The following is an 11,451-nucleotide window of genomic DNA, read 5'->3' on the forward strand; positions in this document are numbered from 1 at the left end:
CCCCACTGAAGTTTAGTTGGTTCAACCTGTCCTATATAAAGATCGGGTTCTAGGGAGCTCATATCATTGACCTTTCTCGAAGGCGCTTATCTCAGTTCGGCAATCGAATCACCAACCGAGAAGGTCCTGAAAGTCCAGTCCATATGAGTGTAGCTTCGAGTATCAACCAACTTCGGTCGGAACCAAAGCCAGCTATCTCGCTACTTTCTAATAGGCCAAAGTCAAGTTCAACTAGGGTTCTAGGGGCAAATTAGTGCTTAATGACACCACGCAGCAGCCAAGTGTTTCCTCGAGTCGGATCCCAAGGAACACCAGGACAAACCAATGTGTCACACTAACGATGGCCACCATATCAACCACATCAGTATACGCTGTGCAGTCTCCTTGGTCTCATGCCATTTACCTACGGTACTCAGATCCGGGTTAGGATCTTTCACACAAGTAATATTCCCAAAACAGCCTTTAAAAATAAAGCAAACAAATCAAACAATTTTAAAGTGAATCCTAAGCTTTAAGGTAACCCCTCTTTTAATTCGAAAGAATCCCCAGCAGAGTCGCCAGTTCTGTAATACGGTGAACTGACCTTTTAATCGAAATGTCGCGGTAAGCAAGAGTCGCCACCGACTTTTATTTTATCCAATTTGGAAAGGCTAAAAGAACAGGAAAGACCTTTTTTTGAAAGAGATTGAGTTCGGGGGGTAAGTTATACAAAGGGAAGGTGTAAGGCACCCTTTGCATCCATGGTTTTCCATGGGCTCTTAATTGCTTAGCTCACTTGTTTGAAATGTTTTGTTTGAAAAAGATTTTGAATAAGAACTTTAGCTTGTAAATAAGCGTAGTCTCTTTGAATTTAATTTGAAAAAGAGGTGTAAAAAGTAATTTGAATTAGAGCAAGCAATTAATAGCAACTACCCTAAGTTAGAAAATGTGTTCTTTTAGCTTTTCGAGGCGAAAGGGTCTATCCGTACCATAAGAGGGTAGGAAGCCTTTCAATTGGATGTGTAAGGGTCATCGAGTCATCATTCGCCATAAGACTGTCCCTTGCCATAAAGAGGGCAGGTAGTCTAAGGGAAGGATATTATAGTCATTAATCTTTTAGGCATCATGCGAGGATACCTTAGCAATAGGGACAATCATTCTTTATAAGGCAACCTCGGGGGAGTTAACATTGCTTTAGGTATCCTCGGAATCGAGGGACTTTGACTATTTAGCATACTTAGAGGCAACAGGTTTATAAGGCAACAGGCAACAAAAGCAACAAGAGGGATTACCCTAAAGGTGTGTGTGTGGCACAATCACGTGATTAATTCAGATATTGTTATCTTGTAATTAGTGATCTAATTCTGTTAAAGGCTTGCACTCCCTAAGATTACTAACCACGCAGTTTAAAATGACGGAAATTAAAGGCAGAAAATAAATTCCTACGCTATTACAATAAACACCTGCGGGGATGGGGGAAATTAAAAGGCAAAGAATAAGAGAAATCAATAATTAGTTTTAAACATTGAATGCCTTGATCTTCCCTCGAAGATTTGATTGACCCTGAAAATTAAAATGAAAATAATAGAGGGTGAGTGTAGGCGAATTCATTATATTTGAAGGCAAACCCTAATTTTAGGGTAAAGGAAAAATAAAATTAAAATGATATTTTAAAGAAAAGGAAATAGAAACTTAGCTTTTGATTTGGCGGCGCATAGTCGGAGAATCTTGGTTAACCCTGAAAGTTGGCATGAAGAAGAGAAGTGTTAGTGCATTACTGATTCAAATCCTAATTAATTAGGAACCCTTAAAAAAGTTTATAAACCCTAAAGGGTTATTTAAGAAAACCTATTGTGACCCACAAGGTTTACAAAACTTAAAATGCGTTAGCACCTACCAATAAACCTAAAGGCTTTTAAGGTTTATAAATGGATCGAGGTTAACGAACCTAAAAATTAATTGATTAACAAAGTATATACAAAAAAAACTTTTTATTGTCTTTAGAAATAGTTATTGATAAAATTGTGGTAAAGTCGAGTTTTCGATAAAATAAAATAAATGATCATTATTATGAAAATAATAACATAAATTTAATAAAAGAAAAAGAAAGAAAAAGGAAATAAAAATAAAAAGAAAATAATTCAAAAGGAACCCATGTAATAAAATAAACAAAAATAAAATGGAAGAGCACTTAGCTCAGATCGAATGTGGCAGTCTTCTGAAGGTCCATGGTGTGGACACAGCTTCCTGGGCGTGAGATCTGGATATTTGATGATCTGACGGTGTTAGATGAGTGTGCATCATGGTCTTCTAAGACTTCGTTGCGTTGAATCTGCGCTGAAGAGAAAATAAGAAAAAAACAAGTGGAAACTATATCCCCTGGGAATCGAACCAGGGACCACACAATTACCAATCTCAATGCCTTGCCATCTGAACCATCAGTTAGTTGATATCAAAACGCAGTGAAAAGTAAAAATATGATTAAATCTTTTGGCATTCAGAAAACCTGCGCGCGTGGCCCACATCTTAGTCGACCGTCCAATCGGATTGAGGAGCTTTGTTTGGCAAATTGACCAGCCATTCCAGTAGCTACGCGTGGCTTGTCTTCTTCAACAAAAACCTGCAAATTTTAGCTATGATTCTGGCGCGATTTAGCTACAAATTCACTACGAATTCTGCATGAAATTTCGTAGCTAATGACATGCGAGATGAATCCCTGCAAAACACGGTCAGATGCATGTAAAAACAGCCCAGATTGGTGAATACTTATGCTGCGGATTCAATGGCAGCCTCATCTTAGGCGGACATGGCCTGGAAGCACATGAACGGAAGCTCCACCTTTCTAAGCCCTAACCATGGCAACACAGGATCCGTGCGTAATAGCTTCGATCTAAGGACTCAAATCCTCTCTAATTCATGCCACAAACTTAAACAAATCATCAAACCACGTTAAAACGCAATAATATATGAAATATGAATTTTAAAAAATATGAATGAATATGTGGAGTTTGATGCGCATATTGCAGACGCTATAGAAGCTTAGAAACTGTGCATTCCCACTCAACCTTACCTCAAAAGCTGAATTGGGCGGCTGTTTGGCTTTGAAGCTTGATGGAGAGTGAGTTTCGATTATGCCCTATTCTTTGAACTTTTCTTCCTCGCAAACCCTTGTCTCTTTGTCCGATTTTTCCTCTCCTAATTTCGTGTCCTTGCTTGTTGGATAATTAGCTATATATATAGGGAGTGAATTAGGGTTTTAAGTTTGGAGGAAATCAAATAAAATCATGTGCTTTGATGGTGAAAAATTTGATTGAAATTAGATTGGAAAGTTGTTATTTTTGTATCAATCTTTTGCCAATCCACTTTGCACGAAATTTCCAGCTAATATGGAGCATTTGGATGATTGAATTTGGTTACAAAATCAAATCTTTGATTTAAAATTAATTTTTCACATTTATAATGATTTATTCATATTTAAATGAATTAAAAAATTCAAATAAATAAGACAAATATTATAAAAATAAAATGATTAATTAAATGGTAAATATAAGACCCATGGACATGTTTGAAATCCAAAAGTTAGGCCCAAAGGTTCAAAAACCTCAAACTTCTCCACTTTGTATTTCATGCATTTTCTCAAAATCGCCCAACTTATGCAAGCCATAACTCCATCAATTTTAATCATATGGAGATGTTCTAGGACTTCTTGGAAACCTTGAGGAGTCCTCTAACCAATGTCTTTGATCCCATGTAAAAATAATTTTCCATGCTCCTTGTATGCTCTTTTGAAAAAGATGACTTTTGGTTGACTTTTAGAAGGACCTATAATGTTTTGATCCATATCTCTTAAATGAAGCATTTTTAGACTTGGCTTGTGAGAGACAAAATTGTAGAGAATTCAATTTCCTTCAAAATGAGCTTTGGATTGAAATTTTATGATGTTCCATGTGGAAGTTATGGCTGGTCAAAGTTCGGTTGACTTTCTCCTATGAAAACCCTAATTTAGAAACTTTTGAATTTGTCGATTTCTGATCTTTCCTTGATGAACCATGATCAATTTTTGATCAAATGGTGAATGATACTTCAATATGAGGATGTTGACAAAAAATCAGGAGTTTTGATTGTGGTTTGACCGTAGTTTGACTTTTTGGTCAACTAGTCGTCTATTGATCATTTGAGTAGTTGACTGAGCAATCTTTGGATTTGAAGCTTGTAATTTGTCATGGAGATACTATGAGTCATATGAGAGGCCATGGGATCCATTTGAGGCATCAGAGATTGATTTCTCTTTGAGAAGAACAAAACCCTAGTTGGAGAGTAGTTGATTAGGAGAGTGTTCATGTAATTAAGTCTTGTGCTTCTGACATTCAGCTGAGCCTGAATATAAAAATATGGTGGGCAAATTTTGGGGTATGACACCCACACATAATGCCCACTTGCCACACTAAAAATTCTAACATATAAAGCATTAGGTGTATGGCCACTTATACCACAATAAAAGCATGTATGAATAAAGTTGATTTGGTATCTTGGAACATAAGATTTCTTTTAAAAAAATCTTTTCCTTTTAGGATAAAGATGAACCACTTTAAGCTTCTTCACTTTCTCTTGAAATGTTTCATCACTAGCCGTAACAAAGATAGTTTTATTAGAATTTGTTTTTGATGACTTTGAATACCCAAGTCCACTTTTATCATTGGAATATATTTGTTTACTAAGGACACATTCCAACCCAATTTTTCCTTTTTCATACCTTTCAAGAACTCTCTTTAATTGGACAATTTAGAAAGAAAGTGACTCACATTTATTTCATACAATTTTTTTTATCACTAATCATCTTTTGTTTTTCATCTTTGAAATATTTTTCCATTGTCTCAACTTTTTCTTCTAGAGATGAAATTTATTTCTTTTAAGATGATATAGTTTTGTACAAAATTGTACATTCATTCAAGAGCTCATTTATGGCACCTTGTGCATCATTATCATAAAGGGAAAATTCATTACTAACCTCATCGTCTTCATCATCGGAATGGTGTGAAGCCATAAATACTAGATTTACACAATCTTTTCTTTTGGAATTAGAAGATGAACTTACTTCATTGTCATCACATGCTACATATGCTTTATTTGGTCTTTTATCCTTCTTTCACTTGAAGTATTTCCCCTTTTCTCCATATTCAAAGCATTTAACCTTCCTTGTTGGTGTTTCCCCTTTAATGATCTCCTTTTTCCTTTCTTTTCTTAGAAACTTTTCAAAACTTCTTGATAAAATCATCATCTTCATCACTAGTGGATTCTTCTTGATTGCTATCATGATGTTTGACTCTCGTCTTTAAGGAAATTTCTTTTGAATCTTTTACTTGAATTTCATGTGTTTCAAGTCTTCTGAGTTTCGTTTCATATTCTTGAATTTTTCTGAACAATGTTGCGGAAGTCATTCTTGATAGGTCTTTCTTCTCGGATATTGTCGTCACTTTTGGTTGCAATTCCCTTGTTAAGGATCTAATCACTTTAAGATTGAGTTCCTCGGTAGTAAGAGTCTTACCAAGTGCTTTCAAGTGATTTACTAAGTGCACGAATCTTTTTTGTAAGTCGAGAATGGATTCACTGGTTTGCATTTTAAATAACTCGCATTCTTGACTCAATGTATTTAATCAAGATCTCTTAACTTCAACGGTTCCTTCATGAGTATCTTCTAGAGTATCCCATATTTGTTTTATCGTTGTACATGAAGAAACACGAAAAAACTCATCCATGCTAAGTGCACCTTGAAGAAGGTTGATTTCCTTTTTATCATAGAGGATTTTTTTTCTTATCGTCGTCATCCCATGAACCTTTAGGTTTTATCGAACCAACACCATTGACAATAGTTGTTGGAATAAAAGGACCATTTTAGACTGCTTCCCATACTTCTTCTCCTTGTGCTTCTAAGTGAGCCTTCATCCAAATTTTCCAAAAATTAAAGTATTCTCCACAAAATAATGGAGGCTTGTTGTTACTACCACCGTCTCTAAAAATTGGATTTTGAATTGCGGAAGCCATCAGGATCTTTTAGGTTACCTATAACCTGCTCTGATACCAATTATAAGTTTAATAGTGCGCCTAAGAGGGGGGTGAATTAGGAATTTGAAAATTTATCTGATTTTAGAATACTTGTTCTGATTTTTCTGGTTTGGTGCAAGAGTTTATACATGTGTTTCTTTCTTTTCTAGTTTTTTATTTATGATGAAAGCGGTAAATGCGGAAAAGTAAAGAACACAATGATGTATATTGGTTCCCCTCACAATTTGAGAGTACTCCAGTCCCCTTTCAACACGAAAGAGATTTCACTATTGTTAGATATTTGTGCAAGGCTAAACCCAAGACTTCTCCTACAATCTTCTAACAACAAGACCACAAAGAACAATAATCTTGGATCAATCAAGTTGAAATGAGAACAATCCTCTCACTTTCAACCTCTTGCTTCCAACCTCCTTAAAAATACTGTTTCGGAACATTGTAAATTGTGGGGGTTTTTGTGTTGTATGGCTAGTCAGAATGCCACGATTTTCCAAAAACTGCATGTTTGAAAAATTGAAAATTTGTCTAATTATTTGAACCAACCCAATGCAACATCTATTGATTTATCCGAGTCAATAAATTATATTTGAAAGTGATTTAACATGGTTCAAACATGATAAAAAATTATATTTGAAAGTGATTTAACATGGTTCATATATGATAAAAAAAATATTTGAAAGTGATTTTTAGTATAATTTTAGTGTTTGTACCTCTATCAATCAATATCCATGCTTAGTATCAATATATCGATTCTAGTGTTTGTACCTCTATCAATCAAGATCTATGCTTAGTATTCAACTTTAATCTTGAATAATTTTGTGCTAGCTTTTGCCTATGATAAGACTTGGACACTTGAATTGATACAATACTCTTGAAGCTTTTTCCATACTTTTTGACATGATTATTTGACTTGTACTTTGTCTTCATCAAAACACTTTAGATGGAAAGTCTTGACATCACAGGGGTATGTGTGCAACCCGAGCTAATCTTGTGAAAACCTCACCATCCGGGGTTTTCTAAACCCATGAGGTCATCCATAATAACGATGATCATTTGGAGACGATCCTGGTCATTTATGTCTGGTAGAGGTAGTGGTAGAGGCACGTCGTCATCCGGTACCCCAGGATCAAAAACCTAGCAACAGAAGGCCCTTAGCATTCGAAGACCCTGAAGCAAGTGGTATGAGGCAAGGATGTGATATTATGAGATACCACTCCTGATAACTATCTTCACACTACGAAGGGTACTGAACTAGAACTACCCTATATCTAATCTCACGGGAAGAGCTGATGTTATGGCTCTAAAACCATCTATCAATACTCCCCTCTAGAGCCTCAGGAATTGGTCGAGGGATACCCTAGACATAACCATACTGTCGAAGACACCTCTCAGGCAAATGTCTAGCCACCAATGTCTCCCACCTCATATGCCATGAATATAATGCAGCTTCGTTGAATGGACGATGGGCCCGATGAGTTATATATGGTGTCTAGATGACATCATCTATTCTCAGAGCATCCAGCCTCCTTCTGTACTTTATAACCCCACCGGCAATTGGCTTCATGGCCTTCCTGGCCCTTGGATCGTCTTTTGCGGCATGTTGCACTCTCTTATCATAAATGCTAGGAAAATACTCGTATATCCAGCACTGAAGAATAAAAAATAATCAATGTCACAAACAATAATTAATTAAAACCAGATAAGAAATGCTCGTATACTTGTATTAAACTTTGATAACCAGCAAGTTGTCTGGTCTGTGGCATAGTCGCAACTCCAAGTGCCCTGTAGTTCATGGTCAAGGCGGCTACTTCACAAGCCCAACATGGAGTCTCTAGGTTACTAAACAACCACAGTTATCAGACATCAATGTAAACACCTGACTTATCTGCAAAGAAAGTATATGCTATTAGATGTAGCATGTACGCCATAGTGGCAACCTCATACCTCTCTACCTCCATAAGCTCCTGGAGTCTAGGGCTAAGCCATTGATAACCATGGTGGAAGAAATAAGGACATACATGATGGAGAGATGGGCTACAAATAGGTTGAGATTTCAAAAATTGGCAGATATTGAAGTGTTAGCAAACATTAGAAGGAAAATTGAGAAAACAAGTTCATACACAAACTTGTAGCTTGTCAGGTAAATACCTTTAATCCCAATACTTGCATTTGTCTGTTTTGAGATGACTTTGTTTGTCTATGGATCATACATTTGAGCAATATATTTTTGGATGACTTTGTATTTTGTTTATTGTTCTGTGTTAGGATATCTCATGAGCATATCTTTGAAATAAGGCATCTAGAAAACTGAGCAGAAAAATTTACCACCAATTTGAAGGAAAAGATTTGTTCATGCAGAAGATGGGAGCTGACAGGCCTACCTTGTGTTCATTCACTTTTAGCCATGAAGAGTAGGAACCATAAGGTTGATGACTACATCTCTGATTATTACAGGAAATCAAGATATATGGAAGTTTACAAACTTGTAATTTTTCCTGTTATTGGCTCTAATATGTGGGTAAGAACAAAGTATCCTGATGTTCTTCCCCCAAAGTATAGGAAAATGCTCGAAAGGACAAAAAAAGATGAGGAATTTAGAGTAAGGTGATGTTGATGGCTCTGATATAAAGATGAGAAGAACTAGATTCATTGTCAAGTGTAATAGATGTAAGAAACCAGGTCACAACAAGGTTACTTGCAAGGTGACACCAATTAGTCAAGCATCTCAATAAGTTCCTACTCAGCATCCCAATAGGTTCCTACTCAAGCATCCCAACAAGTTCCTACTCAAGCATCCCAATAAGTTCCTAATCAAAGATCCCAATATGTTCCTACTCAAGCATCCCAAAAACCATCACAACAAGCATCCAAGCAAGTAACTAAAAAATCCAAGAAGTTACCAGTCAGAATGCCAACTACACCTTTTATACCACCTACAATAACTAGGTTAAATGCAGCCAAAACTGATGTTGGTCCAATAACAAGAAGGACAACACCTACTAAGAGATCCACACCAAACTGGAAAATTTAGTTTAATGTTAGAGTTGTTGTTTAGTTAAGTTATGTTAACTTGCAACTTGGTAAGTTAACTTTGTTATTGAACCTATAATGTAAGGTCTGTTGAACCTGTAATGTAAGGTCTGTTGAACCTTTAATGTAGATCTTTTAAACATGTAATGTAATGTTTGTTGTTGTTAGCATGAACATGCGTTTTGGTATTATTAAATTTTTGAATATTGGTGGTTCACACCATATTATTAATGGATCAAAATTAAGGGCTTTGTTCAATTGAATGTCTATATGTTTGAATATAAACCAACTGATAAATAATTGTATAAACCAACTGTGAATGAAAGCAAACATATTCAATTGAAAACAAACATACGCAATACTTGAAATCAAATAAATAATGAAATGGAAACACATTAATTCATAACAAACATTTGAAACTGATACAATTTTTACAGCTATTGCAATATTCTAAATGCCACCACATTCTAAAACAAATTGTTACAACTGACTCAAACTAATTCAAACTGATACAATTGTTACAACATTCTAAATAGGACCACAACTAAAACCATACAAACATTCTCTTCCAATTTTTTTCCGAATTCATCATCTTCTTCATTTGAATTTGTAAGTCCCTTATTTGTATCTTGAGTCCATAATTTGTTTCCTTTAAAGACTTCATCTCCATTTGTGTTGCATCAAGTTCATTTTGAAACTTCTCCGATCCACTATTTTGCTTTTTCATAAACTGGTCTTTCTCATCCACCACATCATCATAGAACCATTGAAAATATCCACAGTCAGCTTTTGTTGCACCCTATGTAATTCACATTTCGACTATATCAGAACAAACAGAAATTAAGAAGCAATGTAATTTCTTTTTTACCTTATAATGACGATAACCCTAAAATTCTTTCCCAAAGTTCGTGACAGTTGAAGCCTTTCCAAGAAGAGTCATGTGTCCACAACCACATATGGGTTTCCATCGCAAATTGGCATCCAACGACCACCGCTCTTCACATTGGATTCGTATGTACATTGCCCAGAGTTAGTTGATGATTACTACTTCATTTTCCACAAGCATTTTCAGTCTTGGAAGCTTTAAAATTTAAGAAACCTAAAATTTGGGGAAAATCTGGGTTGTACAAAAAGGGAATGGAAATATGGAACGAATAAGAAGTTTATGTAATCCATATCACCTGCCACGTAGACCAAAACAAACGTCAGTTTCAGCCAAATTGACAGTAAGGATCACTGTGGACCTTTTTGAACAATTAAATGATCAATTTGAAACTTTTTAAACTTAAGGACCAAAATGGACCCCGAGATAAATTTAAGAAACCAAAAAGGATATATTGTCAAAAAGAAGAGTTGTTGGGTCGTATTCTAAGGATTCCAACGTTTAATCTTAACATTTCCCCATATTTTATTTGAAAAATATTTGGTAATTTATTTTCACCCTTGTACCTTCTCCCACACTCTTGAAAATTCAAAAATATCGTCGGAAATTTTCGAAGATACATCTCCGAACGCGCCTTAAATCACCTCATCCTTTGTAAATCAACTAGCCACCCCTTTTTTACACAAATTGGTTCGGAGACGCATCTCTGAAATTTTCTAGGATGCATTCGGAGATGCATTTCCGAAAACACCCATGATCCTATTTGCTACACGTTTTTCATTGAAATTGGCGCCGTTGTCGGGGACTCTGTTGATTTTAACTAATTTAGAGTCATGTGAATTGTATCCTCGCATTCCTGCATTTCTGGCCTTTTCGCGGACTAGCGTAAAAAACTCGATTTTTTGGAAAATCAACTCTGAATCAAAATTTTACAATGTTATTTAATCAGGAAAAAGTCTAAAAATCATAAAGGTGACTTGTTCGTTTGTGTTCAATTTTGTGAAAAATAAATGCATCCGAAGATTCATCTCCAAAAATTTGGAGATTTTTTAATTTTCGCCAAAAATTTGAAAAAAGTTATAAAGATGAAAAAAGAAATTTTCAAATATTTAACTTGTGTCATCGAAGTCTTTAGTTGTCAATGGTCAACTTTTTTTAGTTCACCTCTTAAGTTAATTGCCAAGTGAGTAAATTACCCGACACATTATTTTTTTTTAAACATAGATTTAGATTTTGACCAATATTGCAAAAGTTTGGTCACTAAAAAGACCTCTTTAAAACTATAAAAACTAAAAGATGCATAAAAGGCTGAAATGATACATTTGATATATTTTTTTATATGGTATGATAATTCTTTCCTTTAGTGGTGCTTATGCAAACTAGATGCAAGAATAGGAACTTTTTGGAAGCGGCTTAGGGATTAACATGTCTAGGAACTTTTTTGAAGCGGCTTCTTTGTACCTTTCTTGCAAATTAGAAAATAATAACTTCTATTTTCT

This window comes from Vicia villosa, linkage group LG2 (assembly GCF_029867415.1).
Source record: "Vicia villosa cultivar HV-30 ecotype Madison, WI linkage group LG2, Vvil1.0, whole genome shotgun sequence".
In the NCBI taxonomy this organism is placed as follows: domain Eukaryota; kingdom Viridiplantae; phylum Streptophyta; class Magnoliopsida; order Fabales; family Fabaceae; genus Vicia; species Vicia villosa.